The sequence below is a fragment of the Pseudopipra pipra genome, chromosome 18, assembly GCF_036250125.1.
Source record: "Pseudopipra pipra isolate bDixPip1 chromosome 18, bDixPip1.hap1, whole genome shotgun sequence".
NCBI classification, from domain to species: domain Eukaryota; kingdom Metazoa; phylum Chordata; class Aves; order Passeriformes; family Pipridae; genus Pseudopipra; species Pseudopipra pipra.
Window position 1 is genome coordinate 9,684,954 of NC_087566.1, and position 21,177 is coordinate 9,706,130.

The 21,177-nt window shown below is 45.2% G+C and overlaps 1 long non-coding RNA gene across 1 annotated transcript; it reads right to left on the reverse strand.

Annotated features, from left to right (window-relative positions):
• Nucleotides 1-13,328: 13,328 nt before the first annotated feature.
• LOC135424192 (uncharacterized) lies at nucleotides 13,329-15,998 on the reverse strand. The gene is made up of 2 exons (XR_010435105.1): nucleotides 15,877-15,998; nucleotides 13,329-13,517 (listed from the first exon to the last, which is right to left on the reverse strand). It is a non-coding gene; the product is annotated as an uncharacterized LOC135424192 (long non-coding RNA).
• Nucleotides 15,999-21,177: the final 5,179 nt, after the last annotated feature.

Genomic DNA, 21,177 nt, shown 5'->3' on the forward strand with positions numbered 1-21,177 from the left:
TGGATACAGAGGAGAAAAGAAGCTGCAGTACAGGTAACACATCAAACTTCCCAGGAGCGATTGTCCAAGCAGAGGCTCCAGAGCCTTGGCTGGTTTGGATTAGTTGCAGCCATCAGACTCTTACTAAGGCAACCACATTGTGCAAGCTCAGAGAAGGAGCTGGGCAGTTATGAGCGTGTACACAATGGTAAGGTTGCTGCAGCTGAAGGGCAATGACTTGTTGAGCAACCATAATTCAAGACATTTGATCTCATGTCTGTACAAGAGAAAGGTTTGCATTCATCTAAGTCACCTGTTTCCCTAAAAAAAGAGGTACAACTCTGGGCTATGCAGGTGGAGCCAGCCTCTGGAAGGACAGGTTGCTGGCCTGGATAGACAACAAAGAAAAGAGCTGAGGCTTTATCAGGGTTGAGCAACAATAGACAATTTTTTTTAAAGATGAATTTTGTACTCTTGTGACATCACAGTGGGAATATATTTGGCTCTGTTAAGGCTGGAAAGACGATTGCAGTGATTGAGTTACAGGGGCTTAATGAATTACTGCTTGTCAGCTGAGCTGTGGCCACTGACTCTGCTGTTGGATGCACAAAGTACAATGCATTAGCTCATGGCTAATTTGAGGCACAGTGAGGCATAATGTGGTTACCCAGAGCAGAAGCTGGCCTGAACTCATAGGATAAAATCCCTTAGCTTTCAAAAAGTACCTAGTCCTGTAATTGGCTCCGGTGGGATGGCTTTAACAGCTTATCTGGCTCCAGAGCACAGTGATCCCAAAGCTCTCATGAGGCTGAGGGTAGTTCCGAACTTAAGAGATGTGCAATCCTGTCCCAGCCAAGCTCTGAACCCCTATGGACAGCACAGTCCCTAGATCTGCACCAGAAATGGTTCATTACTAACTCAGGAGGGACGAATTGTCAGAATGTGTTAACAGCACAAACCTGGGAGGTCTAAAGGAGGTTGGGGAGGAGGACAGCAGCTCTGCAGTGAGGCCATGGGAAAGCACTGGAGCTGTTCTGCTCCAGTGCTCCAAGCCTGAGGTGATTTGGCTGGAAGCAGATGAAAGGCGGCTGGCGAGGCCCGGTGAATCACTTCTGTTGGGAGACATTCCCTCTTTCAGCAGGGACTGCAGCCAGGAGCTGAAGTGACTCAAGACAGCAGCATAGGCTGAGGATGAGGCAGAGGATGGCACAGCCCTAATCAATGCCTGTCATGGGGCCAGACCACATCAGGTCTGATAGCACCTCCAGGACAGGAGAACTGCAGCAGCAGCATTCTTGGTGGGGCTGCCATTGCCAATGCTGTTGGCTCATTCCTTGAAGAGACTTTCTGGCCATCTCTTCTGCCTCCTAAAGCTTTATTTTCTCTTCTCTAGACAGGAACAGGAACTTCTAGCAAACCTACCTCTCCAGCTGCCTTCAGCCCTACCCTGTCAATGCAGAGTGTTAAAAGAGGGAGGATGTGAAGGGGAAAAGGGAGCAGAGAGGAGGAGTGAGAATGTGAAGCAAAGGAGGGAGCAGAACTTACAGGGGAGAGTGCAGTGTGGCAGGGGGCAGGCTGCTGGGTTGGGATCTGAGCACTGAAATCAGGAGTGAGAGGATGGGTGGGAAGAGAGAGGAGAACACAGGTCCGGCAGCACGGACAAGCAGGGAGATGGCTGTGGCTTACAAGGCAATTAAGTCTGACCGGGCAATCAAGCCTGATTAAGCTGTGCCACAGACTGTGGCTTAAAGCTCACAGGGCCACCACGAGGGGATGCAAGCACAGATGGGGGCTCTGGCTGCTGTCTGTGTGATCTCTCCTGGGGCTCGACACAGCCTGCTAAAATGCTCAGAAATCCCACACACCTTTATAGTGGTCTGGACAAAATTTACAGCAAGAAAAAGAGGCCCAGGAAAACCTGTTTGCATGGTGGGTCCACACAAAGAACAGTTAATCCTGGGCTTTGCTACCTGTCACAGTGCATTACACTCCCCTGTAGCTGACCCCCACCGTGGAGCAGAGCTGCCTTTCCCAGCAGCAGGGCTGCAGTCACAGATCTGTGTTTGTGTTCAGGAGGGCTCTTACCAAGATATCAGACAAATGTGGAGCTCTGGGAGGTGGGGGGGGAGAGCAGGCAACTGTCAAACCCTTTTATAGCAGGTCCCACAGGAATTTGTTTTCCTCCTATTTTTAAGTTGAAAAGGATCGAGTTTCACTGCAGGAAATAGTTCTCCTCCTCCCTCCCACCCACCTTTCTTTTTTCTACAGCACATTGGAAGAGCAGTCTGCTGTCTGCCTCAGGTTTCCAAGAATCAGGCAAACTGGAACTGGAATGCTTGTTATCTGCAGCCAGGGAAGCAGATGGAGAGAGGCTGAGGAAGAGGTGCTCCTGTCTGCAAATGCTTAGAGCCTTAGGGTGCCTGTACTGATGACATACATCCTTCCCCATCCCTATTGATCAGGTTGAGATTGTAATTAGGGTCTCAGAAGAGGTTTCTGTGAAGCCTCTAAAGACAGGATATTCATATCCATGGAAGCTGCCCTGCCTTCTTCCCCTGTAGAGCAATGTCATAGGAAATCTTGGGGAAGGACTGCAGTGACCTGCCCTCAAGGAATCTCTTCTGCATTGTACCACTTGCAGAGGTGGACATGTGCAACAGCACTCAAATGCAGGCCCAACTCTGCATTCCTTTTAGAAACAAACACATTCAGTCAGTGCAATGCCCTGAGAATCTCCACGTGCTGGAGCTCTGTGAACATCACAGCACAGATTGCTGGACATTGATAAACCTGCACCTTGTTGCAGCTGTGCAGGGGGCTCTGGCCAAGAAGCACTTAAGCCACCAGGCTCAAACCTGCAGTTCAATTCCCAGCCTATCACCTAGGATTTAGAGCAGGAGTCTGGCTAATGAACAGCCCGTTGGACACTTTTGATCTTCAGAATTCACAGCCCAGCGATTGCTCCCTCCCTCCCTCCCCACGCTGCTGATACTGATCAATTCTGCTCACCAGGCACACACACACACGCCCTTCCTGCACGGGCGAGGCCTCATTTCTCCCGTTCCCTTGCAGTGACAGAACAGACAATGCCTCTTTTGTAGGTGCTTCCACATGCCTGGTGGAAAACCTATTGGAGACTAGTGCAGTTATATCAATAATCTCCTGTTTATTATTGCTCCTGGCATGGGATTTGCCATTACCTCTCTAGCACAGGCAATGTTTTCCATTCATCTTGTTTCAGCCAGTTGTTTGCTCGTTTGCAGTGGGGGGCTTCAAAAGAGACAAAGCTACAATTGATGGGAAACAGAAGGCCAGGCTGCTGCCAAAAGGGGGTTTTCCTGAGGGATATCCATAGTCTTAGAAATGGTTATTAGAATCTCTTTCAGCAGTGGTTCTGCACACCTGTTAAAAAAAGCCTTGCCTTTGCTTTCATTGGACCTGTCTTTCAGGTGATCTTTGTTGGGCACCTGTTACTCAAACACTGTTTAGGTTCACATCCTTCCAAGGCAACCAGTATTGGGTAAATAGTAAATATATCTGCTCTTATTACTTCTATCAGAAGAGCACAGAATAACCAAGCACATGCATTTCCCAGGCATCACAAAATATGAAAGGCCATTTCAAATCTAACCAAGTTCTTGGTTTTTGCTCTGCTACAGAGTTCAGAAACACCCTCTCCATTCATGCTAACCCTGTTCTGGCAGACATGGCTACTGCCCTAGAGCTAGGTATGTTCCATGGACATAAAACTTGAATGGGGCTGAATCTTTCAGTTTTTAATAAGTCAAATGTCAGAATCAGAGTTGCAGCAGTAAAGTTGTTGATGTGACCAGCCTTCTGCAAAATCACAGAATCACAGAACATGCTGAGTTGGAAGGGACCCACAAGGATCATCAAGTCCAACTCCTGGCCCTGCACAGGACCATCCCCAAGAGTCACACCATGTGCCTGAGAGTTCTGCTATTATTAGAGCCACAATCCTTTCCCTTGTCAATCACAGGGGGGCAAGTAGGATGCTTTGCTCTACAGTTCGTATGGTGGAAACTTGGAGTCCTGAAAACTGAGTGAGACACACAGGACAAACTAAGGAGATCAGCTTTGAGTTTGCAAAACAAACCCAGCTGGTAGAAGAAGATGTGGATTAGACCAGACACAGAGTGAGAGTTCAGCTGAGAAACAGACCACAGCTATCCTGGAGGAAGAAAGAACTTTTCCAGACCTCCCTTTCCAACACTTTCACTGCAAAGCCTCACAGATTTTGACCTAGAACTGCCCTCTTCCTCCTCCACTCCTGCATGGACTGGCAGTCTAGGACATTATCTCAGCTCTGCTCAGATCCCATTAGGTTCTCTTTGCCTGCACCTCCCAGGCTCTGGGAACAGATATCTCTGAGGTAGAAGACTGTGGTTATTTCAGTTCCTTCCCTTTTGTCCACCTTCAGGAACGAGTAGTGGCTCCTAGCTGGAGCCCTCACCAGGGTAAGACCAAAGTCATTGCTGTTCAGACACTACAAGTCCTGGACTCTTATTAGTAGAACAATATTGCTGCCTCAGTCACAGGGATTTACTCTGGTAAACTCACCCACAGTCAAGAGCTGCTTGGCAAGATTCAGCACAGGGGCAGTTCCTTCCTTACCCCCCATGCCCTCCAAAAAAGCTGGAGAGGTGCTGCAGTCAAACCCTTCGTATTTCACATGGGTCACTCTTTGCTCTGCCTTCCACAGAAATGGGCACAGGACCTGGTACAGCCCAGCACCAGCAGGCCAGGGGCTCCCCCCACTTCAGCGGGCTAGGAAAGCCATGCACATATGGAAAGAGGCCCTGGGAAGAAAGTGAAGAATTTAGCAAGTTAGAGAAGAGAAAGAACAGGAAATGCTGCTGCTGGCTAAGTATCTTCATTCAGAAGTTATTACTTTGTAAACATAGCTCCTGTTCCTACTTTATTTTTAACCCTTGGCATTACAGAAGAGCTATAAATATGGATAGTGATTATGCCAAAGTCTGGGGAAGGTGCAGCCTGCCTTAAAATGTGGGCTGGCACCCCCACGTGCAGAACAAGAATGTGCTGCTCCTCCCCACAGGTCTTTACATTTCAAGCCAAACAGAGGGGACAAATGCCCACAGACTTTGTTATTGTCAGGAGAGACTGACAGGACCTCATCTACATGCCTACAGCCCCAGAATATCTTTCCATGAGCACTTCCAGCATGCAAACCGCAAAAGAACATTTTCATCCTTGGAACACCACTGTGGCAGGAGACCATCCTGAGGAGGGACATCCAGGCTGGGCTCGCAGCACTGTCCAACCCTGAGCACAGTGTGCTTTTCTTCTGGATGCAGGATAAGGTAGGCAGCGAGGGGCTAGATCCTCCCTCCAGTTCAACCTTCAGAGCATCCACACAGTTCAGTGTTGCTTGACCCAAGTGCCAGCCTTGCAGGGGGAATGGGATCCCCGTGGGAAGTGTACAGGCGCTTTGGAGCGATTCTGAAGTTTACCACCAGTCAGCTCATGGGTAAGAACACACCTGTAAATACCATGGCCAGAAAAATGGGGTTTCGTGTGGCTGCGTGCGTGCAGTAGGTTCACACTGATAATGCTGTCTGGATTTGCAACTGTCTAGACAATGGGAAAATTAGCATCATGAAACTGGATAGTTTTGTGAAATGCTCGGCCAAATATCTGGGAAATATTTTTGTAATGGTTTTCCTCAGAGGGAGATATGAGCCTGAGCCGTCCATTAGAGATGCAGCTCTTTTGTCTTGCATTCTGGTGAGGGATAGAGGGGTTTTACTGAGCCCGCAGGGCCTCATCTGCCATCCTTTCCAGCCAGATGCCAGTGCTACTGTGGAGGGAAATGAGCCCACAGCACAGGCATGGCAAATGTGCTTTCCGTAGGCTGGAGCTGCTGCTTTTCTGGCACGGAAAAGGAATTTCATCCCAAGAGCTAGAGGCTAAGACTGCATGAACAGTGGTTTACCTCTGGAGACAAACAACTAGAGACCAGTGCCTCCCCAGTCTGCAGTAAAGTGCAAAGGATTTCTAGGCTGCAGTGTAAGAGCTCACAGAGAGCAAACAAAACTCATTCTGAGCCTCTAGCTTGGAGCCCCAAAAGCACAAAGCTTAGAGATGCACAGGGATCTCTCCTGCTCTCACCCAGGACAAGAGGATGCAGCAGCCAGGATTGTGCTTATAGTGTAGGTTGGTAAGTGCTTTGCCTCCATGGCCTTTGAGAAAGCCCCTCTGCAGAACTGTAAGGCCCAGTTCTACAGGGTTGTACTTGCTCCCATAACAACCCTAGAAGCTCTGGTCCAGCTGAGTGGACTGCCAGTTAGTGGCAGTGAAAGCAGAGGGAGGCAGGACATGCCTTTCCTCAGATAACAGGCAAAGGAGATTCTTGTAGCATCTTCATCCTGCGAGGAAATAGGAGCAAGCTCAGACCTCAGTGGTCCTTGGGAGTCCCTAAACAAAGGTGACCAGCCTTTGGCAGCTGAGCCCTTCTCAGAAAGACACCAGTGCCCAAAGGGGAGTATGCCAGATCCAGATGATTGGAAGGAAAAATATACAGTTGATAAAAGAAAAAAAAAAAAAGGCAGCTCCAAAGCACGTGCTCTGTTGATGACTCAGGATAATACATCAACACATTGCTTCTCTGAAAGGTTTCAGAAGAGGCAGAGGAGACCAGACAACAGGCACCTCATCTTTTTTAGAGCAAAGATGTTATCTTCCCCCTGGAAGGGAAGAGCTGTCAATTCATCTAAGGACAGCAGAGTTTAAGTAGCAGTTCAATATTATTGATGATTGTCAGCCAGGAACTTTTGGCTTGGTTTAGCTTGTGGGAAACCTTGAAAAACTGCTCCAAACTTTCAGTGGATGTGTTAGGGAAGTAAACAGATTAATATCTTCAAGTCCTACATAGATTCCAGGAAAATGTGGTGCTTAGACTGGGGGCTTCTCCCCATGAACAGCAGCAGAGGCTTTTGTTCAGTGTCAACGATGACAACCAATGGGCTGGATGCAAAACACAGAAGGGCTTCTAATGCAGAAGCTGAAGATGCCTTGGCTCAGTTTTACAGGGAACTTGCATTTTCATCTGTGAGGGACTGTGTGATGTTTCTGGATACTGTTCAGCAACAGTTGAAAGAGTCTTCTGGAACAGGGCTGTGTTGTGGCATGGAATTTTCAGAACAACAGACCTGCTAATCCAAGGAAGATGTCTAGTGAGGGAGGTGGTTCTGGTAACAGCCAGAGACACACTGATGCTAACTGGAAAGTGTCAGAAGAACAAGTTCTTGCTGGGATATGGGCAACCTGCCTAACTAGGGCTTGAAGCTAATGCACTTCTGCAGAGCACAGGAGGGAACTTAAAGAGAAGCCAGAGCAGGAGATGGAGCTGGCAACCTTTTCTGTGCTGAGAAGAAGAGACCTGTGGCATGGGGACACTGCTGATCCACAGCCAAGGAGGTAAGTCTTCAAAATACAATGCAACATGCAGGAAACAACTGACACATGTATTTTCAACCAGGTCTCCATGTGCCCCATAGGTGTACAGAAAGAACCAGATGAGACACGGGGGATAGAAACAGGTGTCCCTCTCTAGCAGGGCACAGCTGACCAAGATGAAACCAGTCACTGGGGGCTCAAAATGGGTGCACTGAGCTGGTCCGTTTTAAGGAGATGGTGAGTATTTGGCCTGTGTGCTTAAATGCCTCAAAACCACTAGCCACTTTGGGGAAAAAGCTCTTAGCTCCTTCACTAGCCCTGATTTTTGATAAGGTGGCCCAATGTGGTAACACAGATCATGCAGAGCAGCACCGTAAGAAACGCAGCCTGGATGCAGAAGGTAGGCCAGAAGCAAAACTGGTAAATACAATCTAGTGCTGAATTGGTTTGCAATATTTGGGATTGGCCCAAAGCCAATATTGACCAAAGTTAAACCTTTTATTTCTGTTTTCCTGACAGAAAAATAAAGAAGTTGCTACAACAACAAAAACTCCCAGGGAAAGGGTAGATGAAGATTAGCCCTATGTGCTCAGGATTTTAAAAAGCAGGGCAGGTTTGCTCTGAAGATAGTGCAGAAGCAGTTAAGAGAAATAAAAGTCTCTGTCCCCCCATTTTATGTCAGAGGAAAACAGTAATTAATACCCTTCAGACATTATAGAAAGAATTTCCTACCTATGACAGAATAACAGCACCAGAAAGTTAACATATTTGTGCTGCAGATCCTGTTGTTTGACTTTCCTGAGCTATTTCCTTGCTCCCATCCATCACAACATTCACTGGATAATTCTCCCCCCTCCAGTTTTTGTAGAAGTAATCTTTTGAGTTTTGTGAAGTTGATCTTGGCTCATGGCACACATCCCACATCTGTTTTCCTAGGCCTTACTGTTTGACTCAGAATGATTGCATTTTAACTTCATCCCCCCACTGCTACTGTCAAGTTTTAAACCAAAACTAAGCACTCCCAGCACCACCACGGCGCACCTGATGTCTGGGAAGGCACATGTCCCCTCACCTCCTGGTACTGAGTAGTGAGAGGTTACTGTAAGAATGTTGACTGCTTATTTATTATTCTTTAAGATGATACGGTGTGAACTGACAGCGTAGGTTAAATACAATTATTCCGTACGAGTGAGTTTTCAAAGCTCTCCTTTTGGTTCTTATCCAAGATCCTTAAAAGCACATCATTAAGGATAAGCATTCACACACAGCAGTGGGATGTGACACATTCTTTAGCTTGTCATGTTGGTTTTGCTACCTTTTGAAATCAAAAGGTAGAGAAGCTGCCCATCCTTTTCACTTTCCCAAATTAAAACTTTTAAAACTCCCCACCCTCTTTGAAAACATAAGCTCTTGGCTTCTCAGCACCTCGTTGAATTTTAATAAAGGCAAATGGAAGAAAAAATGCTGAGTTCAGTAAGACAACACCAACATTTGAGATAGGATATGGTCAAGCAAGAGCATGCCTGTTGGGCATGTAGCCAGAAGAGCTCTGCTGGACTTCTGCAGATTCATGACCTTCAGTTAGATTTGGTTAGATATGTCTGGGCTGGATATGCTTCCTACCATTCTGCATCTGGTAATACAGTTAATAAATACCTCTTCCAGCATCATCTTTCCTGTGGTATTTTGCTCATTCTAATTCTGCTACTAGGCAGAACTCAGAAATGCAGGAATGGGGGAATGGGAAAGTCAGAGGAGAGGGGTTTGTCCTAAGTGCAAAACACTGAATCCAACAGAAAACACGAAGATCATGGGTTAACAACAACATGGGTAATCCCCTTTCCACAGCCCAGCTCTGAGCACTTCAGAGTTCTGACCTCTGTGTGGTTAACCCAAGGGCAGGATGGCTACAGAGCTGAAATGTGACACACATCAAAAAGAAAGAAAGAAAAGGAAAAGGAAGTGAAGAGAAATGTTCAATGCTGCCAGTTGGTAATTATTCTGAAGAACCAACAATGAGGGAAATAGCTTTCACAGGGGCACATCTCCATGATTTGGAAAAAAGGTAAAGTTTTTAAACTCTTGCACAGTTCTCTGGTTGCAATTAGGAAACGTTAGCTCAGTCAGGCACGGAGAGTGGAGAGTGCTTCCTTGCCAATGTCCGAGTCTTGTTTTGTCTCTGATAATTCCACACTCTGCTTTTAAGAGACAGCTCATGTTTGATGTTACTGTGTGAATATATAAGGCTAAATGCTGTCCTGGCATATTCTGACCCTTTAAAAAAAAAGAAAAAAAAAAAGGAGGGGGCAGAATTTTTTTTTACTGGCAGACTTATTGAAATTGATAATTCTTGGGTTTATGCTGCACATTTTAAAAGATGTGACTTTTGCAGAAAAAAGCACCCAGAATGCTATGCTGGAAACAAAGTTGGAAAGCTGGACTAGGAGCAAGGGTCCCTCTTTCTTGCTTTTGTCCTTGCTCTCCTTCTCTGGGCTGCTGGGCTTGCTCTGAGTTCTCCAGCCCACTGCAAGGTGTAATGGTGGTGTAAGGAACTATATTAGTTCCCTTCAGTTCCTCACTGTATAAGAAAGCTTGGGGTGGAAAGAAATCCATTTCTTAGAGATATTCCTGCAAAAGGCTGTGTTAGAACATGGAAAACTATCAGGCAGAACAGCTACCTTTGAACATCTCCCTCTAGATACGTTCTTGGCCATGGCAAGGAAGAATTTGGAGAGATGGCTGTTGGGCTGACATTTGGATGCATTTTAGTGCAGCATAACACATCAGGCCTCCCTGGAAGGGAGCCCTCCTCACTTCACCTGGTCCAGAGCTCCTTGTGACTCCTTGGAGCAGGTGGCCCTGTAAGTCAGGAGACCTCCAAGCCACACTGCTGCTGTTTCAGACTGTTCTGCTCCCTCTAACTCATCCCCCTTGAACTTCTTATAGTCACTCCTTTTCCCCACACCCTAAATCAAGATCCATGACAATGTAGGCACATCCCAGAACAACTAAAAAACTCCAGAGCTCCAGACTTTGGAAAAATCAGGTGCAAAACGAGGGCAACGCATTTAACAGTGATGACCCGAGCGCAGCACTACACAAAATACCAAAAGCAAGAAAGTTGAACATTGCTTTTTTAAACTACAGATGGGTCACATTAACCACAAAAGAAACCCAAGAGCTTGTGTCTGAGAGTAATAAAAACCATTTTCATAACATGCACGGTGCTTTCAGTGCTAGCAGGAGGTGCTGGGGACCTCCTTTGTCAATGGGAGTGCAAACACAGAAGCTCTCTCCCTAAAGAGGCCTGGAAGCACCTCCTCAGGGAAGAAGGTGAGTCAGTGTCCCCATCACAGGTACCATTTCATCTTGCACAGAGTCAACCTAGTTTCCAGGTGACCCCTGCAATGGATAACAACCATTTTTGAGATACCAGAAGAAGATACACAGAGGAAATTCATATGATCCAAACAACTATGAAAAGCTTTTACCTCCTAAATCTGTGCTGGAATTAGGGCACACAAGTGCCCTAAATGGTGGTACAGCTACTGAGCACAGAGCAACATCACAGGCTGAAAGCTGCAGAGCATCACTCAAGTGCTGATGGCTAATCAAGAGAACTTCAAGCCACCCCACAAATCATACTCATTTATTGACTGTGCCACACCTTTTTTGCTTCAGAGGATGACATGACTAAGAATGGATACATCAGTGCAGTACCAGGATCATCCAAAGCCACGTGTCACATCAGGGCACAAACCTTCCCCTTCAACGTAAGGAATAAGGGCCTGTGTTTCTTGGAGCAAGGGGAGCATGGCTGAGATTCTTCCTTTGCTGACACACACACCCCACAGTGCTAAGCTGTGGCAGGCACCAGAAGCAACAAATGTAAAGTCAAATGCATTATAATCTAAGGAAGGGCTGGAGAAACCTAAACTGAGATGTCATAATAACATAAGCCAGAATTCATTACCCCTGTAACCAAAAAGAAGTTATTGATATGCCAGTTTCCACCCATAAATAGCTATAGTTGAGGGTCTGAGTTTATAAAATGTTGAACGACTTACCATATGTTGCTCTGGATGGTTTTGGTCGGAAGTCCACAAAGGATCTGTTAGACAGCAATTTCTCCTGTTGAGACAAAAACTCAGAGGTAAAAACTGCCTTGCCAAGTCCAGAAGATAAGAACAAAGACACATTGTTTTAAATCACAGGGGACCCGAGTGTGCTGGAACATGTAAGGAACAAAGCAAATACAGACTCTTGGGGTGTTTAGACTACAGCCTGTCTGCCTCTTTCCAAGTTGGGTTGAATGAAAAAGCAATTTACAGAGAGTTCAGGATTATTGCAGACATGCCAGAGAGTCCCAGCTGCACAGCGAGTTGTTCACCCCGGGAAAGCCAGCCCAGTTACAGGTAAAGGTTCCAGGTGTTCAGAAGGCAGTGAGGAGATGGAGGTTGAACAGTGTGGTAGGGAGGGCCTGGCTCACCACAGCTGGCCCTTGATCCTGGCTCCCCCATCTCCTGTGCTGATCCCAAGCCTCTTGGCAAATGGGTCCCACTGCATTCTCTGCCTTTACCTAGCATAGCTTTAGCCCTGAAGATGTGGTGGGGAAGGGCATGGCCAGCAGGAAATACCCCAGGTTTTCTCTGGCTCTATCTCTCTGCCAGGGATTTGCTTAGTTCCTGTGCCCTGAGCATCTCATTTCCCACAGAAATAGGTCCAATATCCAGGTTTAAAAGTTGTAATTGCCTGGATTAGATTCCATAAGGTGGAGGTGTGTAAGGAGCATGGAGAAACAGTTCAGACACTACAGAGTGTCAATGTTGGTTGCCAAGTCAATTAATCCTGTTGCCCTCTGTGGGAGGGATGGGTTGTCCTTGTCACAGAGGACTCCAGAGCAGGTCTGATTTGGAGAAGAGGAAAACCAAGGGTGGCCATGAAGCTGGAAAAATGAATTTTGGCACAAGCTTTTTCAATGTGTACAGCGATGGAAGTGAGCAGAAGCTCTTAGGAATTACAGTGAAGTCCTCCTTTCCCAAGAAGTCTCCAGCATTTTGATCACTGAGACATACACTCAGGATATTTGCCAAGCTTGTTAAAACAAACATGAGAAAGCTCCTTGAGGCAGGACCCCCAGCTTCCCAGCTCTCTGACAGCTCTGCCTCACCAGCTCCTGAAGGTCTCAACCCAGCAGTTAAAAGGCAGGAGGGGAGCAAACAGCAATTGCTTTGTGTGACATGGAGGGCTGAGGAAATTCGAAAGACAAATTATTCAAAATAAAAAGCAGTGCAAAAACAGATTAGGAAACTACTGTGCCGTGACTATTAATGAAGCGATAGAAAATATCAATCACTCCCAGGCCTCTGAAGCTTGCTGTGAGAGAAGAATTAGGAGATTTTATGTTCCAAGTACCAGGAAACCACAGGGCCCTGGTGCCTAGTTTTCAAAAGAACACTGAATCACAGGGAGGAAAGCAGAGTGCTGTAAAGAGCCAAGGGCAGAGTTTAAAAATAGCAGCTTTCAGTTTTGCTGCTTTTTTCTTCTTCTTAAGTGCCTGGATATAGGATCATGTCAGAGGGTGGATAAAGAGAGCAGACCAGCCCCTGTGGAGAGGGAAGTTTTCCTGAATGCAGTACTGCCAGCTGGGGTTGTGGGCTGTTCATTTTGTACTCCAGCTCTTCCCCTCAAAGGCACCAGTCTCTCCTGATCTTCCTGTCCATCCAACCCAAGAGAAGGGCACTGGGGGAGTGGGGACTGGGCAGCTTAACAAGCCCATCAGTGTGTGCAAAGCCAGTGCAAATGGGTGAATCCAGGGGCTGAATGTGTGATCAAGCCTGAACCATCTCCTTCTGGACACACACAGAGGGCCAATTTCCCATGGCATTAAGGACACTTTTGAAATGCTGTGCAAGGAATGAGATTTATTGACATGTTTATGCTGATGCTCCAGACCTGTGTGCAGGGAGAAACCATGTCTGGCAAATGTGCTAAAACAACTGAAAGGATATCTGAGTTCTGATGCTGCTCAAACTTCTCCAGCCCCTCAGACTGCACTGTGCACTACTTGAAAGACCACTGGGCCAGAGTCACAGCACCTGCCAAAGTAACCACATGGAGGAGGGTGTCAGTACTTTAGACAGGCAAAGGAGACTGAGAAGTATCTCCTGAAATGGACAGTGAAGTTTTAGGTCATGCAATGGAGTAACAGTGATGTTTTTAAGGCAGAAATGGGCAGGGTCTACAGAAAGAAATGTGATCTTCTCATCCAAATGGATTGAAAAACAGATATGTCTTTAAGCAGCTGATCTTAGAAGGCAAAGCTCCTTCCTTGCAGAGAAGCAGGATGCCCCCTTGGGCCTTTGCTTTGTCTGTGGAAAGAGAAGAAAGGCACAGCTGATGCTCTGGATAAGGCTGTCTGCATCTGACTCTCCGGGGAAGTCTGCTGTGCCTTATGACTCACTGCTCAGAGGATGCTTTCAAATCTATAGAGGAATAACTCGTGTAATAAGGGCAGCAAGTGCAGGGAGCCACATAAAATCCCTTTTCCCAATTAAGCAAGCAGACACACAAACCCTTTTTCCCAGCCAGCTCAGGGACAAAACAGTGAAGTTTTTCACTGCTATAAGCTATGGTTGAAATAGAGGGTGGGGGAAGAGAAATACTGGCTCTGTCACTTGGTTAATAGAGTACACAAATCACTTAAACTGCTACTGGTATACTGGGAGATTGACTTGTGGCAAGTTCAGTTTCTCCTGTCACTAGCAAGGACTTCTGGGCTCTAGTGTAGAGAACAGCCAATTATCACAAATTATACAGCATTCACTATTCAAATACATTTAAAAGCAAGAATCCAGTACTGATAATTATGCTGACCAAGTCCTGAAGGAACACTTTAACTCTACAAATATGCAGAAAAATCCTGAACATCTGGAATCTGAAGTATTTCCTTGTAAAGAAGTTTCCACTGGAATGTCATCTGTTCTTGCTGTTATTTGAGATAGGTTGGTGACACAACCAACTGGACTCCAGCAACCTGTGTGGCACAGAACTTTTCATTCCTGTGGCTCATAAAAAGGCCTAAGAACCCACTAGTGCCACAGAACAATGTAATTGCCTTGTCACATGCAGTTGTCAAGCAGGAAACTTCAAAAAAGCTGCTTGCATGGAGATAAAGAGCCCCATGTGTCCTAAAGATGCTCCAAGAGACACCCAAAGTAACTCGCTATTGCTGCCTTTCAAAAGGACCAAGCCAGAATTTACCTGGAGCAAATCTGGTGGTGCAGTGTCCTGCCCTCCAAGCAGACCTGAAAGCTTTTATTATGTGAGAAAGTCTTTAAGGCACAACCTCAGTTCCAGTTCATCCAGTGCTTCCCTCTGATTTAGCCTCGCAGGTACAAAAAGCCCCTTCAGCCCAGCTGGCCTGGGATTTCCCCTTGCTCAGCCTTCCATGGAGATTACTGACTGCTGACAAAAGCAGTGTAGAAATGCCCTATAATGCAGCCCTAATGGTACAAGAGCTCTCATCAAATTGCCTCTCCAGGGACTTTCTTGTAGTTTCTGCACCTATAAAAGACTGACTGGCACATGGAAAAACTGTCATGGCAATACAGGGAGCAGTTCAGAGCAGGAGCAGGACTTGATTCAGTATTCCCCTCTGTTAAATGTAGATATAGCAGCAGATTGGAAAAACAGGTGGCTTTTCCTTTGAGAAGAATATATACCAGGGAGCATTCTAAAAAGCCAGGGCCAAGATGAATTAACCTGACCAACTACAGTAAACTTACTATAAAGTACAGGAAATATGAAGCAGTGCATTTTCTCATTTGTGGCTGGGAAGACAAATTTGCCATCAAGCTTCTCTTGGAGAGCACTAGTGGAGGGCTCAATGCTGCATCTTCATCTACAATTGCACCCTCCTAGAACAGATCCCAGGACTTTCTTGTACTTTTTAGCCCTCAGCAGTTGTAAAGTACCAACAAATACACATATTCAAGCCAGGGTAATTTTCTGTTTTTCGTCTGGAAGACTTCAAAAAGTTTCACAGAGGCCAAAATGAAAAGGCATTTGGATGTTTCCTAGACAAAACCTTGTTGTTTCCATTCTGCAGGAAGCGCTGACACTTTGAAGACAACCAAGCAACCACAGACATTGAGAAATGGTGCAAGACATCTTCGAGGTTGTCTTTGCCAATGCTTTGACCTCGCCACAGCGACCAGACAGGGCTTGCTGGAAAGCTCTCAATACTTGGGAAAATAGTGGCACCACTCTACCATCTCTCATCCAAAGCAATGCACGAACACATTGTACTTCTGGAACAATTTTGGCCCTTGGCTGCATTTTGGGGCTGTAAATGCAGACAGCAGTGTAGGGGGCACACGAGAAGAGCAGAGGAAAGCCGGTGGTAATCAGGGATGCTATTTTTTCAATATGGCTGATACAAGGAACAAACCATACATCATGCTCATGCTTCCCAGCAATGCCCTGGATTGAAATCCTGATGGAATTCAGTACCCCTTAGCACTGGCTGCAGAGTGGGTTTGCTTGGAGTTTTAGAGACCAGCAATATAAAGCTGTTTCTGATGGAATGACACCATTAAGATACATTATGACACAGCAGCAGAAAACAGAGTCTCTGGCACAACTAGAAACATAACAGTTTTCCAAGTGCTATTGCCCTTTATGGAGAGGATATGGCTGTGAACATGCACTTTGTTATGACAGCCAAAAAAAAAAAAGCCACTACTATCTCCTAACACCTCCAGTGCAAACATTTGTGTAACTTTATACTTTGTAAGCCCAGGGCAAGATGTTGCATGTTTAGAAATCCTGAGGCAGAAAGGGAAAAGGCCTTTCAAGGAAGTGGCACTTCCATTTTCCTTGCAACTTCTCTGCGTATCTGAATTACAACCAAGGGCTGATCTGAAGTAGCCTGAGTATTAGAATCAGAGATCCTCCAGATCCTCCATAAGGAATCCTACTGAAGTTACAGATTTTTCTAAGAGTTCAGGTTTGATCAAATTCCTGGTACCAACCTACTAACTCTGGCATCTTCTGTGACAAATATAAGGTGAACTACATATCTCAAATTTCCTTTTTCTGCATCAACAACCTTACCTAAGACATTTAAAATACCCTTATCAAAGAGAAAAGCTCCAGTGGAACCCCGTTAAGAACAAATTGGCATTGAGAGCAAAGACATGGGTGTCCAGCAGAGAAAATCAGGTCAGTCATGTTTTGATGCATGAGAATTCTCACATCACAGCCTCACAGGTCCCAGGATAACCAGTGGCACAATCCTTTTTGTAATAGGCCCAGTGGTTTGGATCATATTAATGCCAGCAGATACTTGACCTGGGTGTCTTGCCAGCTCCAAGGTTCATGCTTTCGTCCTTTATTCATTAGATATTTGAAGCAACAATATCTCATTCCTCTCCTGTTTTCAAGAAAAAAAATCCCCTTGAGAAGCTTTCTCTATTCTCTTCCCAGTTACACTTCCAGCTGTTTTTTGCCTTTGCATTACTAGTTCTGGGCAAATCCAGATCAACTCTGAAAATAACCCCCTGCCATTTTAAAAAAATTTTCACTCTGGTTTTAGATGGAATTTTGAACCTTTCCAATAAAATGCTTGTGACTGGCCAGGGAAATCCTACAAATCATCCTGTTTCTATCCCTGGATTGGATGAGAAGTTCAAGCATAAATTTGCCAGGTGATGCAAACTGTGTTTTCCACATTCAGATTAGTTCTCTGCTACCAGCAACTCACCAGCAGTAAAACTGGCTATAAAACTCCATCATCAGGTATTCTGGGAGCCAAATCCCTGAGATCTCAAACAAAATGACTGCCTATTGCCCAGGCCTACAGAACAAGAGCAAATTACTGCAAGGAGCTCACTTCATTATCCCTGCACTGGATGTGCTGGAGCAGCATTAAGGCCCCAGTGTCAGCCATTGCAAGGCAGCCCCTGCCCTCAGGAGTTTGAGATCTAAACCAGACAAAGCAGAGAACAGTCCTGAATTGCCTTTTCCTATACAGGAATATTTCAGATGAGTAAAGCTGCAGGTTTTGGCAGGCAGTATCCAGCTCCAAACAATTTGCTTTGTATCCAGACTGTTTAAAAGATACCAGGGTGAATTTTTCCCATTGATTTTTCTTTGGGAAGAATCCCAGGTCTTTGATTTAACTCGGGTCTTTGATTGCACATTGTAACTCTGCCAGATAAATATCCATCCAAAGGAACAGCATTACCTCTTGCAGATCCTTTGGGACCTACACTAATGTCCATGGAGCTCAGGCACCTCGTGTCCTTGTTTCTCTTCCAGGACCACATGGCCACCATAATCCAAATGGGAAACAACACTGTACATGCACTCAGGAGCAAGGCTGAGTTACCACAGTTATGACATGATGTCAGCATGGCCCACACCCGTACTACTGACATGGTCTGGAGCCTGTGAGCCTCCCCCAGGAACCCAAAACAGTTGTTCATGTCTAATTTCTGCCTCAATTTTGCCGGGGAATTTTCCCTCTGCACTTCAGGTGGACACAATATTTTAAGCAAATACTGATGACTGAAGAGGCAAGTTAAGGGAAGGCATCCAGTAGCTGGAAATCGGGTCCATTACATTGTATTAAATATTAAGCTCAGTGTAGTAAGCCAGACAATTGCATACTGAATTAATAATGTTATTTATTCCATTTAGTGGAGTATGGAGGACACTTAATCATTGCAGCATTTTATATCAGAGCTAGCATCAACAGCTCTGCTCTAAGAGTATTTTATGGAAAACACAGAGATGTATTGAGTGGCTGGAAGTGAAAAGAGTGCGAATGTGTGAAATACAGCAGATTTGGTAATAATAAAGTTATATGGCCTTGATTGTTCATTTGGATACCAATGCTCCAGCAACATTTTGTGTTAAGAAAGCATAAGCAAGTCCCCAAAGATAAGCTTGGGTTGGAGGTTGTGTAGGATCTGGAGGAACTTAACTTCTTTTCTCTTTGTAAAAGAGTTATAAATTTTAAAGCAAAACCCAGGAGTATCTGCTCAACCAAAACAAGAAAATGTCATGGGGAATTCTGAAGCTCTTTTTTTGGCAAAATATAGATAAAATAATAAAAAGATCTGAAGATGAAAAAAATATACCGATACAACTGTCTGAAAGCAGTTTTTTAAAAAAAAAACCCAGAATGGTCAATTATTTTTCCAGACTTCAACACTGAAAAGGAAAAGAATTTTTGCAGGAAGTTTCAGCAGTAGGAACCCTACCTTTTGAAATATAGGAATAAAAATATTAAGGAGCTACAATAGGACACCTAAGTTATCTCCTCTCATTATTCTTTCATTTTTATACTTCCTAATTTTGGGCTGATTGCCATCTTTTATAACCATAGGAAGAAATGGCTCCCCAGACATCCTGCAAAAATCAGCATTTTCCCCCATCACTCAGCAGGAACACCGTATCATTCCTTGGGTATATTTCTCAACCTTAATCACCTCCAATTGCTGTGGGTTCTAAAATTCAGTCTACTGAAGAAAGAAATAACAGCTCTGCCATTTCCTGCAGCTCTGATTTTTGCACCTTTCACAGAACAATTTCACTGACTTCACAGGAACCTATCTGGATTTACACCTGTGCAAAAACAAGGCAAGAAAACCTGACCCTTGGTGTGGAATATTAAGTTCATAAATGTGTTTTGTATCTCCAAGAATCTCCCCATCTACAAAGGTGAACAGCTGTTGCTATTAATCAGACGGTCTGAACCAGCCATTAGAACTTCATCCAGATGATCCGTTAAAAATATACAAGGGCAACGTTTTGGAAATAAAAATCTACCCTCGTGTCCTCAGGGACACCTTCTGTTAGAGAAAAATCTCATAATTCAAGGCTAAAATTAGTTCACTTTAATGCTTTTTCAGGAGAGCCATCATACTCAAGAGTAACATCGCCTTGAAAAGGCCTGTTAGATGACTTAAGGGATCCCAAACATCTGGCAATTTGGTAAATACTGCATTGGAGACATCTAACATCTTTTTCAACTTCTCTGTGGGTGTAACTCTTTGCTATTAGCTGGAATGGCTGTATCTGGTTCAGTTCCCATCAACCATTTTCTCTGTTTGAATAGGAAACACTTGCTAAAGTGTGGAAACAGCTGGCAGAGCTGGCTGTGTATGAACAAAACACGCTCTTGTTTCTGCCCACAGACTGGCCTTTAAGTTCCGACTGAGGTTGCCAAGGGCTCTTCTTGGCTTTCTGGATGAGACCAGGTCACCCAAGATGTACAAGCTGGCTGTGTTAAGGGTTGGTTCTTGGACCATAACACTTGCTGTCAGGGGGGATAAAGCTTTGTGTAAGTAGAGGGGAGCAGGGAAACTGAGGCACAGGAAGATTAAATTATTGGCCTCTCAACATTTCCCAGTGAGAGAAAGAGACCCATCCTTTTCTGAAGGAAATGCCAACATGCAAGTCTCATCTATGCAGCACTCAGCAAGCAGAGTAGGGCTGCTGGGCTGAACCTCCTGCTCTTGGGGATGGTGTTCACACAGATACCTGTGCTCCAGGGTCATTCTGGCACCCAGCTTCCTTGGAACACCAGGAAGCCCACATCATCTCCTGCTTATTAGTAACTCCCAGCTCCTTGAGTACAAAGCACATCTGCTCTCACACATACCAAGAGCATAAAATGTAGCTACAAGGGGCAAGAGGGTTGGTTAGCCCTGCACTGACCACTGAGTGATCACCTGTTCCCTAAGCAGCAGTTTCCTCTACCTTAGTCCTGAAGGGAAAGGCAAGTCATGTATTGCTGTTCTGTTAGGAATTGTCATTTGTCTTCCTAAGAGTACTGGAGAGTCAGACAGAACACTGCCAAACCAATGAAACACAGACAGAGCTCTACCTTGAACCCCTAGACAGTCACACAGAGTTACAAGCTCAGCTTCTTTTACTCAATTCCTTATGCTCTTCTGAGACCATGAAAGGAACTTTATGGTATGCTGGAAGGGATGAAGTAGTAACTATCAAAAACTAGACTGAAGTAACCAAGAGCCTGCATTATTTTCTCTTTGATGTATACTTATGTAAATTCAAATAAACATGCTTAAATGCAACCTGTCTTCAATTCTAGCAGAGCTTATTAAATCTATTTAAGTGAGACAAGCTCAGCTCCATGGAATGCCAGGAACTCCCCTGACATTTGCCTTCCTACTTAATGTGATACTCTATGATTACACATACCAGAGCCTTTCATTCAGGCATTTTAATTTACAAATACTTTTTACATTTTTTAACGCCCCTGTGGACAGGCATTAAGAGTCCACCTTATTCAAGAGTAATCAATCGAGGTGCAGAGAGGCAGCCTGTTTTGCTCCAGATCACGCACTGAAATACTAGCAGAGTTTGGAAACCTCCTTCCATGCCACTCAGAAACACCATTTCCATTAACAGCAGACACGTTCTCTTAATGCTGGGCCAAACACTCCAAGCAGAGATGCAGAGATCAAGCTTAGAAGCAAACAGGCCATAGGATGCAAATAGAGACTGACCTCCCCACACCAGCCACAGAGAGGACACCCACCACTCCTCCTTTGCCAAGGTCACTTACCAACCAAGTGCTGCTCTCTCTGTGGTGCAAATCTGCCAGACATTTCCTCCACATCTCTTTCCAGAGCCAAGTATCTGCTAGGAGAGAAAAAGGAATTGCTAAATGAAATAAACTCAGTCTTTTTTTTTTTTCTCAGACATCATACAACAACCTGC